Below are 17,803 nucleotides of genomic sequence, written 5' to 3'. Positions count from 1 at the left end.
GGAGCATTCCTGCAAGGGGTGTATGGATGGGGATTACTGAGGGATTTTCTTGGGGATCTAGGTATAGCAAAAGAACTCCACCCTCTACCTTACACTTGGGGTAAGTGAAGGGCCATCAGAAGCCATCCTGATGGCTTTCTGTCACCCTTTGAAGTATTTGTTGCTTGCTCTATTGACCTAATTACTTCCATACACGGGTTTCACTGCCTTTTGGGACACCCAATACCATTTCCAAATCTCTAGTGGAAAGGAAGAAAATGAGGCTGTCTTTGTGTAAGCCAAGTGTCTGTCTCCATTGAAACAACTTAAACAGTTTGGCCACTTCCTCCTTTGTAGTCAAAATACAGTTTCTCATCCACACAAGATTTCATAAACAAAAGGATGAGCAGTACACAGAGGCTGACACACCTCAGTGCAAGAGGCTCTAAAACCTGCTGAGTTCATGGGAAGTTGCTCCTGTTCGCTTCAGTGGGAGTCCTTCAAACACACTGAACACACCAGAAGTGATGCTCTGTTGTGCTCATGCACTTTCAGGCCACTGTTGCCACTTTGCAAAAAGCTGAAGAACTCATAAATGCACAGATTCACAAAAGGAAGAGAATATGATTTTTTGAGACCATAGTCAGTATAGCCACATCTCCCGTTGCAGAAGAAGATAATGTGGCAAGTTCACTATAACTGTGACTTCTTTAATAGTAGTAACGTAGTTCTACAGCTGTGAGAGGAAGGCTGAAGTCTGGCTGCAAGTGAGCCTTTGGAAGTAGCAGCCTTTGTGAAGAGTCCAGCAAAAATGGTTGAGTTTTGGCTCAGATGTGAGGTTTTGACAATGAATAATTGCTGTTATTTACATAACACCCCCGCACAAACCATAAACGTTTGGCTCTCTGACCCTGGCCATGACCGCAGAGATCTGCAGTAGATGCTCTTTCACGTCCTCCCTGTTACACTCTCCCTTCCAGCTGCCTCAGCAAGGCTGGTCTGGGCTAGGGGGAGAAGTGCTGCAAGTGATACCCACGGCACAAATAGGGAAAGACCCAGCTCCAGGTGGGGAAGCAAAGCTGGCAAGAAGCCAGACTGCAGAAAACACATGGGAAAACCAAGCCTGAAGGAACAAGAAGAGGACAGAGAGAAGAACCAAAAGGATAATTGCAGGCAGGGAGTCTGAGCTGTTTGCCAGAGCAGAGGTAAGAGCAGCCTTTGTATTGTACATACAGTTTGCTATCTCTACATCCTTTCACAGAGGACACAGCACAGTGCATGCGATGACAGTTGCACTGGCAGGGCAAGAGACAGAAAATTAGCAAACACTGAAGGGGAATTACCAATGGAGGGTCAAAGACCAGGAGGGAAAGAATGAGCAGAGAAAGCTAGGAGAAAAACTGAATAGTTGCAATTAAAATTAAAGAAGCTTTAACAGAAAAAAAAAAACAACCCCAAAAAACCCCCAAGGTACATTCTTTATAAGAGTAAGGCTTATTTTCCCCAGTGCCTTCCCTCGTCCCCATTGCGCATCTTCTTTCGCCTTCTTTGTCCTTCCTTGCACCCAGCACTCCTCTTCTGACCCCAGCCTTTGCCTAAAGTCCCTCACTCTGCCCCACTTACCATTTCCACTCCTCATCCAGCATCCCCTCTGTCCTTGTCCATCCTGTGTTCCCAGTCCCCTCCAGTCAGCACTTTCACTCACACCAGACCTTGCTCCGATGAGGAGCTGCCCCTGCCTGCTCTGCCTCCTTTCCCAAGAGCCAGTCCATGTCCCTGCTGCTCTGTCCTTTCCTCCTCAGCCCCCCTTCAGCTCCAAATTCCTTGCACCTCTGGGTTTCCAGCTGTGAATAGGTGAATGTTTTCCCTGTTGTACAGAGATGCAGAAACCCAGGTCTGCTGGTACACGTCTCTTCCCAAGCCATCCATGCTGCCTGTGTGCCTGTCCTTGGCCCAGCAAGCAGCAGCCAGTCCCTCCTCCTTTCCCTCTGTGAGAAGCCATGGAGCAGGGATGCAGGGCTCAGCCCTGCAGGGAGGCTGCTCCAATCCATCCACCCCTACAGCCAAAGGTGGAAATAGCCACCTCACAACTCACAGGATACTTTTTGCACGGAGCCCAAGGGACCCTGCCTCAGGCAGGGATTCTGGCAAAGCACTTGCTCCTCTCTTCGCTCTGGGCTCCTGTGGAAGGGTCACAGCACTCCAAGGACCCTCCTCCCTCTTGTGCAGCAGCACAGGGCACAAGGGACAGGCAAGATGCTCCACCACATCAGGAGGTGAAGTACTGGCAGGACAGACAACAGCAGGATTATCCCTCTGGCCTGCCAGCAAGGGTGAAACTGGACAGCTGGGAAGCAAGTGAACCCTGAGTGGCCACTGCTGCAGTGGGTAAGCGTGCTTATTTTTAAAACTAAGCAGAAAGGAAACGTGCTGTCACAATGTCTCTTGCCGATGAGGTGCCACCCAGGCCCAAGCTGTGTTTTGGGTCCCTGGGCATGTCAGTTTACTGTCTCACAGTATTATCCATCTGAGACCAAGCAGATGAGGATTTACTTTCCTTTTACTCCTCCTTCACTCCCTCTCACAGAGCAATTGCCCTCTGCCACTGCCCATGTGAGAGAGAAGGTCAGACTTCTGTCAGTGGCCGGATGCCACTTCCCTGGAACTGCCACTCATGGCTGTGGCAGCTAGATGGGAACCAGGAGAAGGGTTTCAAAAAGCAGCCAGTAGAGAAATATGGCATTTTTAATGTCCTTATTGCTCAGGAGGAAAACCAAGAGCAAGGTCCACAGCACGGTGTGGTGGGACCTGGGCAGCAGGACCTGAGGTCTCCAGGGGGCTTGGCAATGAGCTCTGTTGCCGTGGCTCTGCTGTGGCTCATACCCACATGAGCTGGTTTAACACCAGCCTGCCTATTATGTATCAGTGCTTCAGTTATAGCACAAACAACCAGGCTGATCCTGCTAAGGTAAAGCAACTTTCGTTTGCAGCCGTGGATTAAATACCTGCCTTAGCCAATTTGCAGGAGCACCTGTGTCCCTATGGCTTTCCTTCACTCCTGCCAGTGAGCCAGGAGCAAAGTAAAGTCTCTTTAGGTGCTGGTGCCACGAACAGCAAAGAGATATGAGGAGAGGGAAGCCTAAACTCCAGCTGACCTCTCTTTGTTTACCCTTAAAAAGAAACTCCTGCCCTTCAGGCTGTAAGCGGACTCTTATATCCACGGACCAAAACCCATAAGCCCTGATCAAACAAATCTCAGGTGGCAGCTACAATAACACTTCTGTGTGAGGATGTGCTCCAGCGTTTGACCAACAATGTTAGATAAACAGGTACATCTGTTAACAGTGAGAAGTGCAGGTAATTTGTTGTGGGGATTTGGGATTGCAGCCACAGTGTCTTGAATAGAGTCTCTGAGCCATCCCTGCTTAATTAGAAACATTGCTGGGTTTTGTCAAGGCAGGTAGCTTCTCTGATGTCTGCTAATGGAATAAATTGCATTTGTTTAGACTGCATTTTTGGTCTCCCTGACTGCTGGGAATAAGAACTAGACCGGGCCCTGCTATAAGCAGCTCTCTCTCCCAGTAACTCATCCCGGGACTAGAGTTGTTGCAGCCTGCCAACATCCTCTGGCTGCTGGGCATGTGTTTCCCATTGATCACACTTAGCCAGAACTTGGTCTGATCCCTTATCTTGATCCTAGAGCCTGGGGTTGACCACACAACTCTGGGAAAACCAAGGAGTGCAACCTGTTTGAAGGTCTTTGCTCCAGCTGCCCAAGCACAAGCACCGGCACCTTCAAAAGGGCACCCCTGCCTTTATTAAAGGGAGAAAGCCACAGGGAAAATGGCAGCTGCTGGTTCATTGCTCCCCACTGCATCCTGTCGAGGTGTGTCCCGTGCTGTTACAAGCACTTCCGATGAAAAATTGAAGCAGCAACTGAAGCTGAAGTGATGAAGTGAAAACACCTGCCTGCCGAGAAATGTTAAAGAACCCAGGTTTACCTGCGAGGCATTTGGAGACAGGGTCATTTATTTTCCTGGCTGCCTGCCAGCTCCCCCTTCCTCTTGTGAGACCGCTGCCTTTGAGGTGCTTGGTGCCCTCTGGCCCTGCAGCTCTCCTGCCTCCAGATGGCCCAAGGAAAAAAAAATTAAAAATGGGGAGGCTTCAGAAAGTTGCCTCCTCTGGTCTGAGAGGAGCTGACAAAAGCCAGCTGCAGAGCCAGGAGCTGAACCCTTCCCTTCAGCTCTCTTGCTTCCTTTAGCTACTGTGTTGAGTGATGTTATTAGACTTGTTGCTCCCAAAAGCATCGCTTTTAGGATCAGCTCCAGAATGACTGCAAAATAAAGGCAGCTTACGATCCAGGCATAATTCCTAAGGATTCTAACCCCATCAGAGCAGCTGAATAACGAGAGCAAGAGGCAGAAACAGTCTGGAACAAAACCTTCAGCCTCCGGCACGCAGTGTTTTAATACTCCCCTGTGACCTGAAAGTCCGGCCAGAGCTACTTCACCTACCAAAGCCCGGATGTCCTTACGGGTGGGAAAGCTGTGCCTTCCTAGTGCAGCTAGGGAAGAGATTTTAGAAGAGGTTAAGACTCAGTCCTCAGCAAGGTTTTCAATCCAAGGGCTTCATGGGATGTTCTCTTTACCTTCTGCCAGGGAATACGCACAAAAATGCTGAGAAACCTCCTGTTCTGCAGATACTGTCCAGGAAAATTGGGAAGGCTCACTCTAAGCTGTGTCCAGGGAAAAAAACCATGCTAACAACCACTCAGCAAGGCTGAATGTCCTTGGCAGCTATTAATTATTATCAGCCCTTTACTCCAGCAAAGTGTGTGAGAGGCTTTCAGATGCAGCATTCCGCAATCCCCGCACAAGCTGTTATTGATTTGGCACATAAAAAGAGGGTGATAAGTTTGTGTTTGGAGTGGGCTGGAAGGACATGAATAAAACCCTACAGCCAGGAAAGTATGTGCTTTCTTTTGAAGGACATGTTACTTTTTGCTTGTTCAGTTTAACCATTCCTTACTATCAAGGTCTCTTTTCCTGCTTTTGGGAGATGATTGATGGATGAAGAGGAAGCTTAGTTTTGACGTATTTCGCTGAGGAAACTAGAATTAGTGGTTACTGAATGCTGGCAAAGCATTTATGGATTTAGACTCAGTCCTTTCATAACCATTATCTGAGAGCTCTTAACAAAGTTTGTCCCCATATATTTTTCCTTTGGTTCCCAGGATCCTTAGTGGTGGGACAGAAACACTCTGCAGCTGCACAGAAATGCATGGATCTTACTAGCTCGTATCCTGAAGATCTTTGGTCTTTGGCACTATGGTATGTCTCTCAATTTACCAGCATGGCAAAAAATTGAGCCACCCCCATTCACACAATAGCCCCAAACCAACCTTGTGATTTGCCTTTAATTCGCAGTTTGCTTCCAGCCCTCTCCTGCTTCTTTCCCTCCTCCTTTTGTATTCCTCATTCACACTGTAATCAGAGGTGGGTTAACATAATGCAACTGTGAATCAAGTAACTTCCACCATCTGTGATGAATCAGAGAAGATGCAGCAGGCAGGAATGGCTCAAAGAGAGGTGATTTTTCCCTTTAGAGATTTTGAGCATGAGAGATTCACACAGCCTCCTTCAGAGAGTCAACTGGAGTGCCTGTACATCTGGGGGGGGTGCAAACTCCCTGAGTAGCTGATGGATGGAAGCAAATACCTCCAGGTAGGGTTCAAAGCTGCTTCACAAGATAGTAAAGATTGCAAGATACGAAATCTGCTCATCTTCCTCCTCCTCCTTGGAACTGGCCTGGTCTATCACATGCACATCACACAAAGAAAATATCCATGCTAACGAGTTGATTAGTACTAGGGGATATCCCTAGGCACTGGCTGCTGCTGGTACATCCCTGCTGCTGATACATCCACACCATCAGGGTGCTGCTTTTGGTCTTGATCCACTGGGATTCTCCCCAGAAATTCTCCCGTGTGGTTTGGGAGTTGGTGGGAGTCAGTGGGTGTTTCCATCAGGCGTTTTGCAGAGGCCATGCCAAGTTGCAGGGTGAACCAGCCTGGCTGTGGCTGCTCCCTGGCAGCTGCCTGGGGAAGGCTCTCAGGGAAGTTTAATGGCCAAGCACAGGCACAGCCTATTGCTCCGGGGTTTCTCTTCGCTTTCTTCCTCTCCTGTGCCAGAAGAGCCCTGCACAAGCCCAGCAGATGGCACTCCACCATGGTGTTACACTGAAAAGCCCCTCACAAATAACCTGGCCCCTGGGGGTGCAGGGTGGTGGGCCAGACAGCTGCTGCTGTCACGGGAAAGCCCTGCCAAGTCTGGGCACGAATTTGAGGAGTTTGAATGAGATTACTTTGTTCACATATGTATGCAAATAAATAAATATGCATACCTACCTACCTACGTCTCTGTCTATATATCTGACAGGGGCAAACCTGCCAACTATTGCTAAAACACCTTCAGGGCACAAAGGGGCAGAGGGTGCTCAGCACTCAGGAAGGTCTGAGGGAGGCTGTGTGTTCGCAACGTGGTAACACTCACTGGCTCCAAAAGGCTTTGTCAGACCAAGTCTTGTGCACAGCCACCACGAGGGACTGGTCCAGATTTTGATCTGCACTGACATGGGAGGACAGTACAGCCCTTTGCAACCTGTGACTGCCACCCAGGTCAGCCTGCCATGCCAGCTCCATCTCAGCACCCGCAGCTTTAGCTCCAGAGCCATCCCTTTCTTTTTCTTTTCCCATCTCCATGAATCAGTGCTCCTTCGGCCAAAAAATATGGCTCAGCACATCTCCTCATCAAAGTCTGAGTCAAGAAGTTAAATTCTTCATCTGCTAGTCTTCCAGAGACTGGCTTTGCAGAGCATGACAAGCTTCTCTTTATGATCGCCAGAAAATGATAAAAAACAATGGTGGGCCTGCCAAATTCATTCCAGTGAACAGTAACTCTTGGCTGCATGAGTTTAGTCATCTTTTTCTGAGCTAATTCCCTCTCTTTTTATCTTTTCTGCTGGTTTTTCACCCAACTCCACGCAATGACAGATGCTTGCAAGGACAAAGCTGTAGCCTCCTCTGGTGCCAGATGAAGCTCAGCTGTTCCCACCTCCTGCGGATGGTCAGGCTCCTTGGTGAGCTGGGGTATCACTTTTTTGCCTTGAGAAAACAGGCAATTTCTGGCTTGGAAAGAGGAAAGTTTCTGCTTGGCAGCAAACTGCTGCTCCCAGAGTCAGTGTCTGCACACAGGCTCCTCGCCTGAAAACGGAGTGGGCTCAGGGCAGATAATGTGGCATTGCAGGACCGCTGAGCCAACAACCACAGCTTCCTACCAAGCATTTTAGCTTTCCCTAAGTGGCTTTGGATTTCGTCTGTCTCCTTTTTCCCTCTGACATTTCAAAAATGTTCAGACGGCTGAAAATTTGTCCTGCAGTTTTGAAACAGTTGCCTCCATGATCCCGGCTTCTCTCTTAAGGACACAAGATGACACTTCCCTGGAGATGTTCAAGGCAGGGTTGGATAGGGCTTTGAGCAACCTGGTCTAGTGAAAGGTGCCCCTGCCAAAGGCAGGGGGGGTTGGAACTGGATGATCTTTAAGGTCCTTTCCAACCCAAACCATTCTATCATTCTATGACCAGAAATAAGTAATTTTGTTGCATGCAAGTAAGTGTGTGTTTTTTACTTTTAAATGTAGTTTTCAGTTGTTATAAACACAAAAGGGCAATTATTGGGCTATTGGTATCTTTTGCCTTCTAGGGTAAGTGACACTGCTTAGCACTGATGTGTCTAAGATGGTATCAGAGCTTGAGCCTTGAGCCTGTGTCAGAGGAGAAATACTGGCATCAGCAGAAGCAGCCTTTGGGCTATTTAAATATGGAGTTTATGAGTTCACTGTTGCTGCTGTTTTGGTCCAGGTCTGGGCACCAAACTCTTGCAGGTTGCTACAGTGGGAAGCTGGGAAGCAGAACCTCCCCTGAAGGATTCACAGCACCACCCACATCAGCATGGCTGCAGCTGCGGGCTTGTTGTCTCCTCTGCAAGTGTCTCCTGAGGGGATGTTTCTGCTAACAGGGCTGTGCAAGTGAGGTAAGTTTCCCCAGCCAGAGCAATACCCTGAGCTGGGCAGCGCTTGCCCTGATCTCTCCTAAGTTGTCCCTTTATTCCTCTCTCCCCAGACTGAGGGGCACTGGGCAAACAGGATTTGCCATCTCCAGTCAGAGGCAACAAAACTGTTTCCTGCACAACCTGAACTGGCAGCTGCAGGTGTCTAAACTTGGAAAGGAAAGGGCAGCAGGGAAGAAGAAAGACAGAAGGAATAGAGACAACCCCACCACATAGTCTGAATGTATTTCCTTTTTCCTGGAAGAGCTGCCATGAGCACTGGGATCTCTCCTTTGCTCTCTGAGAGTTGGTGGCTGATGCCTGTCAGTTCATAAGGATCATGGGTAGCTCTGAGAGCATCTCAGGGGGTGAAATCTCTTCCTTCCCCTCTCTCCAACTCTGATCTGCTGTGCTGGAGCTGGTACATGCCATATGTGGCCTATCCCCATCAGTCCCAGCCAGCAGAGTTCAGCTCTCCTCCCCATAACAGGCAGAATTCAGCCTCTGGCTGCTTCCTTGGCTCTTTCCATCACAGGACTTTTTTCATCTACATCTCAACTTTGCCAGAAGTGAACAGTTTGAACCGAAATTGCCCACACTGATTATTCCTTTTGGGTTTTCAGTCAAAACATTTCTAGTGTTTCCACTGGGAACAGCCAGCTGTGCTGGGAAGGGAAAGGCTGAGAAACTGAGGGGCTGGAGAAGGAGATTGGGCATGGAGGGAGAGAGATTTACAAGAGGCAGGGAAGTAGATACAGGTGCTATGGTCTTGACTGTGCATTGTGCTTCAGTACCTGCCACAGGACTGTGCAAAAGTGGAGAGAAGTGGTGCAGGAGAACCAGAGAAGCTTCAGCTCCAGCCCACCCTCCTTGAGCAGATGTTTCACTGCCACAATACTGGAGGCAAAGTCATGAGAGCTGGGACAGGAGAAGAGCTGCTGAGCTGCTCAGCAGCCAGCAGGACGGCCTGTTGCCTCCCTCCTTGGCAGCTGTGTGTGGTGGGGCCCCCCCAAAACCTGATGGAAGATTGGGATGTGGCTCCTTCCAGGGAACCCTAGGTGACACATAGCTACACTTAATTATGTGGGGCTTACAGAGCACAATACAGAATTTCAGGAATTTTCTCCTTCCTGGGCTTGTTCCATCCTGGATTCACATGCACACAGTGCTGACATCAGGGCTTGGATCAGTGAAGGCAGCAGTAAGTGTGCAATTCTCCTTCCAGGGGGTAAAGGATAGGTATGGTTCATGCACAGCTCAGATGATGGCTTTTCCAGGCTTCTCCTCTTGCTCGGTCTGTATAGCTGGCAAAAATCTCACAGGACATCTGCCTACAATGGGAGAGAGAAAGTAACTATTCTTATGCATGTGGTACCCTTGAAAGTTGCCTCAGCAAATAAATGAGCACAGAGAAATGACCCTCATTGTTGAGGCAAAGCTGCAAATCAGGTCAGTCTGGAGCAAGAACAAATACTTCTATGGTGGGTGCAGCTTTCCTCATGACATAACTCTTCTGTGGGTATACAAAGACTTTCATCTGCAGGACTGTAATTTCAGTGTTTTTCATTGGAAGTTACGTTTCTGCTTTAAGTTAAAAAGGAGAACCAGTGCTCTTGGTTCAGACAATGGCAGAAGACTTGATCTGTGTGTCTATGGTGTTTTTTTTTCCTTATAGAGTGTGAAGGAAAAGAGTCTTGTTCTATAAGTGTCATCCAACTGACACGAAGTGGTCAAAATGCGAGTGGAAGAAAAGAAAAAGAGGAAAAGAAATTGTATGTCTACTAATTTTTTGCTCTTGCCACTTCCACCATCTAACTTACAAAGGTAATGCAAAGGCTGCACTTCCATCCCAGGCTGTGATGCCAGTGCTGGGTATTGCTATGATAAGCAGTTCCCAATTTAACTGAAAGGGAGGGCACAATAGTGCAGAGACAAAGCAACAAAATATGCAGTTTTTACTTAAGCATTTAATTCCTGCAGTTCCTCTTGCCAGATTGTTTTCTTCTTTTTTCCAAGTCTCCTCTTTTGAATTTCACCTTGGAGCTGGAGGGCTGGCTCAGCCCAGCTGCCCAGAGCTGCTGTATGCTCACACAAACCACAGCCAGATGAGCCCAGCCTGGCTTTGAAACACGTTTTTGCTAAAACTCTGCCATTTCTAGGTCTCCCCCTCCAATATCAGCCCTTGCTGGGTGCCCACAGAAAGCTTTTGTCTCTCCAGACCCGCTGGGCTCGACCCAGAGGCAGGTGTCCCGATTTCCAGGCAGGCAGGGAGCAGCCTGGCTGTGGAAAGTGATAAGCCCTTGGTCAGCACAGTGTTTATCTCCCCAGCAGTGGCAGCAGCAGACAAGAACAGCGTGTCCTTGACCCAGACAGGCGCTGGGCACGCCAGGCTGCTGACAGCTGAGCTGGGGAATGCTATCCCAAATCCCAAGCCCTACAGGAGCAGCAGGAGTGCTCCCCTGGGGAGCACAGGAGCTCCAGACCCCAACCAGCAGCCACTCACTCGTCTGGTTCAGCCTTTGGGGTGATGCCACCTCACACCCCTGACTCCTGGATGTCTCACAGGGACCATGACTCCCAAATACAGGAGAACATGGACAGCCTGGCACTAAGCAGCAGTTCTGGGTTGCTGGAGGGAAACTGAGGGAGGCACTGTGTGTGGCTTTTCATTTTCTTCTCATTTTTCCCCCCCTTGTCTGTTTTCTGGAAAAAATAAAAGCCCTTTAATTGTGCGAGTTACCATCTGGAGGTCAGGCCGTTGTGAACAATAAAGCTTAGGTTGTAATTATATTTATTCTGGGTAGGTTTCTGCTTGCAACTCATTTTAATGCCTTGGGCCTCCCTGGTACGTTCAGCTACGGGAGCAGAGTTAATTGGAGGCGTCTGGCTCAAATACTAAAGGTTACTTGAAACCTGCAATTTCGGACAGATTAAAGAAATCTGTGAAAGCACTCAAACGAACCACAGATCCTGAAGCGCACCCATAGTACAACTTCTATGAGCTTGCAGTAGACCACAGACATGGAAAAATGCTTTCAATGAATATTGGTTGAGGAAAAAGCTAAGCATTTGTGATTTACAAAGAACCCGTGGTAATTAATTGAGCTGTTGGCCATGACACAGCCTTGCCTTCCTTACTGAAGCAACTGGGCTATGGTTTACAGCACCTATGGAAAGATTTGGCAGGGTGAGGAATTATCTTTAACGTCTTTAGGAGAATCTTAGCTAAAAAACCACCCTCTCCTCACTCACTAACCCCTCACACCAGCCCTCTCCCCACTCTTTTGTCCCAAGCCTGTCTTCTGGAGATCAATTCTCTGCGCACTCTCCTGGGGGCTGTGATGAAGCAGAAATGATGGCTGCATTCATCTTCAGACATCATTATCCTCCCATTGCCACCACATCCTTCAGAAATACAGAGGCCTGGCATGGCTTGTTCCCTGAGATGAGCCACTAATGGCATGAGCTGTGAAGAGGGAGGGACTGGGAGGCAGCTGAGCATGGACCTGGCTTGTGCCATGGTGTCTGGACTCAGTCCTAAAATTTAGTGTGGGAAGGGCTTTCCCTGAACAGCAGAGACACAGCAAATGTCTCCCTCCATTCTGGCATGAAACTGTGAAGATGACAGGCATCTGTGAGGGATGAGGGGGAAGGGGTGTAAAGGCAGATTGCTTAAAATCAGTTGTCACATCAGAGGGAACAGCTGGCAAGTCGATGTGTGATTAGGCTTGACCCAACAGTTGGTCCTGACCCCATGTGGGAATGATGTCCTTTCAGGGAGGAGAAGAATGCCCAGGCTTTGTGGGCTAACAGGCTCAGAAGATACCATCTTCCTTTTGTCCCACATCTCTCTGACTTTTGTATACGCTGCTTTTTGTGGTTGGGGGTTAAAGAACAAAAGGAAATGTTTTAAACACAGAGTTTGTTCAACGTGTCCATCTCATGTTCGTGGTATGCTGAGCTGGCCAGGCTGTGCTGAGGTCAAGAAGTGAAGTTAGTTTTGGTTGTGCATTGAAATTTATCAGTAGAATAAGGAAAAATATCCTGGCAATGAAAGGCCCACCTCAGTTCCATTGCTGAGAAGGCTTTTTCTGGGATGGATTCTGCTTCCAGAGCCCGAACAGAAAGAACCGGCTCAAAAGAGGAGTCAGGGGAGACCAGAGGTTCCTTTTAATATCTTGTCAGTAAATACTGTGTGCTCAGACACACAGTATGAGACACAGAAAAAATTCAGTGTGTCACCCACAAATCTGTGATTTTCTCTTTTGCTAGTTTTGATCAGAATTTTTCTGAAATGGTGAAGAAAGTCTCCTTTTATTCTGATACTTTTGTCTGTTGCCCTTTAGGAAATTTCAGTCAGCTGTGCCATTTTGCCTTTTATCCCATAACTCTGTTGCTTTGACATTCAGGTTATGGACCAGGAACACACACTGACACCAGCGACAGTCATTGTTTTCCTTACAATGCTTGGGTCACGAACCAGTAGGAGAAAATTGGCATTCAATTCATGAGAACTGTTGCAAAATTCCAAATGCTGCAAAGCAAATGCCCCATCTCTCTTCTGGGTTCTTGGTGTCTCAGGGTCTGCCTGGTACTTAAGAATTTTGCTGGGACTCACCAAGCTACCTAAATTTATTTTATTTTATTTTTTTATATGAATGCTGGCTTTGTCTGGATATTCTGTGGCAACAGTGTCAACATCAAGGTGAAAACTACTGGAGGAGAGGAGAGCAAGGGGAGGCAATGAAGAAGAAAAGAGAACGGAGCGGAGCTGTGAGCAAAGGAAAAGGCAGAAGTAGGTGATTAAAAAGAGATGCCAATGACAGCAGCAGAAGTGTGGGACAGGCAAGTGCAGCTCAACAACCCCAGTCCACAGAAGGAAGAAAGATGAATTCTCCTTAACCCCAGCACTGGGGTGAGTGGGGTGTGCATTTATACCACAGATGGCTAAGCCCAGTAGCATATACTGTCCTTACTGTTAACAAAGGCTTGAAATCCTCTGCTCTAAGACTATCCAGCCCTTTGAGACCATCCATACAAAACCCCATTTATTTTTGTTGTATTAATAGAAGCAGCTCAGGAAGCCCTCATCCCAGCACAGTTTCAACACTTTATACAGCAGGGGGTCTTAATGGGGTCTCTTCCATCCAGGGGGCCATTAGCTTCCCTCCTTGTCTCTCCATTTTCCCCTTTCTAATAAAATACTAGTCTAAACACACACTGGGGTGTTAAGAGGAGTGCTTTCTGCACTGGATGTGTGTGAAGTAGCTCTGACTTGTTTCAGACTTTAGCTTTAAATGGTTGCACCCCTGTAGAAAAAAAAAGGGAAAAAACCCAACCAAAACCCTTCTAGGTAAGTCTGAGTGAACTAGGTGTTGGTTTTCTTGCTGCTGCATCACCACTTCTGTTTTTCTGACCCCTCTGTCACTTACTCTCAGCCTGCTGTCTCATGTCAGGGACACTCGGTACCTGTTGACAGTTTCCATCACACCCTCTTGCTGGGTATGATCTGCAGCTGGGCATGGCTCTGGGGTGTGTGAGAAGCATTTCAGATGGCCTCAGCTGGAGGACGTTGTTCCTTGTGCCATAGTTGGCAGATGGAAAACATCTGTGCCCCTTATACATTAAAAAATTTTTCCTTAGCACCCCTGAACAGGACTCGGTGTCTGGGGACTTGAGCCAGTCTGAAAACACCATCATCTTTTTGGGTTTGAAAAGGCAAAGAAATAGTGACTGAAAGCAGCACCAGTTTGATTTGGTATCATTTTGTGCCCAGTTGGCACAAATGGCCAGGACTACAGACAGGACAGGTCTCATCAGAAAGATACTGATGTTTATGAAGTTCTTAGAGACACTTCTCCAAATGGATCTATAGTTGTGCAAAACACGAATACTTGGTAAAAAGATTTCTATTTGTGTGTTTGGTTTTTTTTTTTCTTCCTTGGCCTGCATGTTGACTGTTCTCTTATTCCAGCTGTCCTGTCTGATCATTTGCAAACTAACCTGGCACAGTGAACATTTGGACTTTCTCCTTTTCTGCCTCAGAAAGAACAGGCAGGTTTCTGCACCAGCATACCTGAGCAGCTCATAGGTTCTGCTCAGGGGACCTCACTTGCTTGACAAAACTTGCTATTGGTCATGTTTTAAGGTAACTTGAGTGTCACAAGGATGCCCTGTTCTTGTGGTTCCCAACATAAAACTGTGATAGAAGACGTAAAATTGAAGAGCAAGAAGAGCTCTCTCCTTTCCCAGCTGCCGTTGGTTTCCTCCCATTTCCCTCGAACCCTTTGGAACCAGAGTTTGGGGAAAGACTGAAGACAGTTTCCAAACTGGATCTCTTGGAAACAGTTTGTTTCCACACAGGCACCAGTCTGTGGGAACAGTGAACTGCATCACGTCCCACTTCATCTGCCATGTTCCATTATGCTTCTGGACTGGTCTGTTCAGTATCTCTCTCCCTCTCCTGCAGCTGGGGAGGGAGAAGATGATAAATTAGACGTATTAAAGCAAAGACTTCACATCCCCTCAGGTCTTTGCCATTCCAGCTGTCTGAAATCATGGTTTCTTGCCCAGCCAGAGCTCTGCAACAAATGAGGAGAGTCCCCCAGTAACCGCAGTTGGAGTCAGCGGGGACTTTGAAAGGACAGTCTGGTTCTGGGAAGTGAAGGTTGCTTCAGGCAGAACAAATATAAATGCTGCCATCTCACCGACCTCTTTCCTTTGTCTCTGTTTCATTCCTCTTAATTTGTATTTTTGTGGGCAAACCAAGCAATGCATGGCTCACCCGTGGCTGTCACACACTCGGGCCACCCCGGGGAGTCACGATGCAGATTTTCCATTAGCGTCAAACGTACACGGATTTATGAACTCCCGTAACCTGGAGCTGATGAGAGCAGATTAGGGAGCAACTGTTTTCAGATAACTTGCATACCTAAGAAATCAGCTAATATAAAGCTGCCTGCTGAAAAGGTCACTCATTTCCCAAAGAGCGTGAGAGAATATTATGGCCACCCCTTCTTGTTATGTTGTCACTTTATTATATGGATGTACCTACACTTCGGAAGTTGGGTATTCATTTCTGTCTCCTCACACTGGTGCTTTATGCAGTGCCTCCTGCACAAGGACTTCTCACTGGGTACAGGACCTTTGGGCTGTTTCTTTATTACAAGAAGACACAAGGCTAAAGACACACCTGTTTGGTTTTAATGTAAATAGCTCTGCCACAAGGCTCAGCACAGGCCATGTAAGTTTGGCCATCTCCTCCAGGTGGATTCAGGCTGCAGGTACCCTCTCTAAATCTTGTTGCTAGAGGTCACCAAGGTAAAGAATCTGTACCCTGCAGCTGCAACATGGCCCTTTTGGAAAGACCTGACCACAAAAAATGAGAGCCACGAGAGAAAAACTCTGCACGTTCCCAGGATCCATCGACAGCAGGCCTCTGGTCTTATTCAAAGTATTGCTGTGCCCTCCTACAACACCAATGCTAGACAGAGAGGACTGTCCCATTTTTTTTGACTCATTGTAAACCGTCTGTCCCATGTTGCAGGGTCTGAGGCTTTGGGTTTCTTGTGCCCCTAGCAAAACGAAAACTCCTTAATCCTCTGCCTTTAAAACAAGCTCATTACTCTGTCCATAGCAATGAAGTTCCGGTTTTGGTTTTGGTTTTGGTTTTAAAGAAAAGCTTCATTTAAAGCTGTGTGTTCCTTCCAGGATTGTGTTTGTGATTAGATTCAGATTATGAGCACAGGGAGACACTTAATCTGGCACTCGACCTCAGCCTTTATACAGAGAAATGACAGGGAACATCCCACAGTGAAATGAGATGGAAATTTTCAAGTTTGGAAATATCCAAACTAGCACAATTCTCAACTTTTACCATATCATCTCTTCCTCTCCTTTTAGGCCTTCTTTGTAATGTCTCATTTTTGGATTAAGGTCAAATGCTCCATTTGTTCTTGGAGGAGGGGAAGCTCAAAAGCTCCCTGACGCTCACTACATTAAACCGATGGAAGCAGCAAGAGATTTCCTTGGACCAGGTGCTTTACCTGACAAATGATTTGTAATTAGAGATGCTTTTCTCCCATGTGATGAAGGATGTGATATGGGCTAGAGGGGGAGAGGAGAGGAAGGAGAAGAAAGGTCGACTTCCCTAGTGGCAATACACAGACTGAGAGTGCACCCTGCTCCTGTCTTCTGTTTTGCTCGAGAGGTGAATGACTCCACTGTGGGAAACCAGGATTATTCACCCAACCCTCTCTGCCATAAGAAAAATATTTGGGACTTCAGGGAAAAGCAAGATGGATTTTTTCTCAGCTTCAGTATACCCCTGCCTTCGCTCAAGCTGATGGGAGCCACTCACAGACCTGGGCTCCCACACAGCTGCTCATTGCCAAGGTCGGCACCCCTCAGGCTGAGAGCAAATCTTACCAAGAGATCCACAACAGCCTTGTCCAGCTCAGATGCCCCTGCATACTTTAAATTTCTCAGTCAGGGTGATAGCCCCTGGTCAAATATTTTCTTTAGGGGCTGACATTCAAGTAAAACCACTGATGGCAGCATCAAGAATTCAGAACATTTGGAGACCTGTTGGGTGAACAAAGCCAAAATATTGATGCAGCTCACCATACCCTCAAGCAGAATTGAGGTAGATTGGGTGAACAGAGCTTGAAAAAACTACATTTCACTCCACTTTCTTGCAAGGAATGTCTAATATAGACAGGGGTGTGTGAACTGTAGGTGTCCATGGGTCAGAGATAAACCCCAATTTCCCCCACGCTTAACTCAGGAAGATGACACAACTTCCCTCTTAGGAAGCTGAAGAAACAGGGACACTCAGGTGTATTTCTCAATCCTAATAGCTCTTTGGTGGTACCTAAAGAGCATCAAATGTCTTTTCTACCCAACTGAGAAAGCGGAAAGCAGGCTGGAACACTCTCACAGAGTGAGGTTTGTTCTTCTCTGCTGCGTATCTGAGGATGGTCAAGAGTAACTTGGGAATGAAAACTGAGTTAGGGGGTTCCTGCCATCCTGTCCAATGTGGCCCAGCCACCACAGCTGTTCTCACTGACCCCCGTCTGAAGCAGACACTCTCATTGACTGAAACCAAGTGAAATGATGAAGGTAGAGGGAAGCCTGTCTCCCTTGGAGCAGAAGGAACAGGACAGAGGCATGATGATTCCCCAGCAGATGGCTTGTCCACAGAAACCAATGCTGGTTTAATGAGTTGTGCTCTGCACGCCTCCCAGAGGGGAGCAGTAGCAAGATAAAGATTTCAAAACTTAGCACTTCAGGTCAGGATCTGAGAGCTGCTTAAAAACCAAGCAGTGCCTAGGAGGTCTGACACAGGTAGAAAGAACAGTTCAGTATCCTGGTTGTCTTCATATTATCTGCTTGGGGCATTTTACTCCATTTTGGAGGGAGCAGAGGCAGGAAGAATAGGAAGTGCTGTGATGTAGCTTGTTTAGCACCATGAAAGTTCCTCCAGACTGCAACCGAGCAGTGTCTCTGATACACAAAGTGCCTGCTGTGTTTTGCAAGAACACCCTGGTGCTTTCAGACCTGCTGGTGGGGCTGTGCTTTGATTAACAGTTCCTCATGGTCACATCTGCTGGGATTAACCTGGCCACTACAGTCACCTTTGGCATTCACAAGGAGCAATCCTCTGCTGCCTGAGGTCTGTCTTCCAGCCTCCCTCTTGCTGGCAGTCTGTGTCTCCTTCTG

At 47.6% G+C, this 17,803-nt stretch overlaps 1 long non-coding RNA gene across 1 annotated transcript; it reads left to right on the top strand.

The window, feature by feature from the left end:
* Nucleotides 1-963: 963 nt before the first annotated feature.
* Nucleotides 964-8,547, top strand: LOC108641602. The gene is made up of 4 exons (XR_001922118.1): nucleotides 964-1,184; nucleotides 5,213-5,309; nucleotides 7,897-8,068; nucleotides 8,158-8,547. It is a non-coding gene; the product is annotated as an uncharacterized LOC108641602 (long non-coding RNA).
* The last annotated feature ends 9,256 nt before the right edge of the window (nucleotides 8,548-17,803 follow it).

This window comes from Manacus vitellinus, unplaced genomic scaffold, assembly GCF_001715985.3.
Source record: "Manacus vitellinus isolate BGI_N305 unplaced genomic scaffold, ASM171598v3 scaffold_7_pilon, whole genome shotgun sequence".
NCBI classification, from domain to species: Eukaryota; Metazoa; Chordata; class Aves; order Passeriformes; family Pipridae; genus Manacus; species Manacus vitellinus.
The sequence above is the reverse complement of the archived record's forward strand: the minus strand, read 5'-3'. Positions and strand labels throughout refer to the sequence as shown.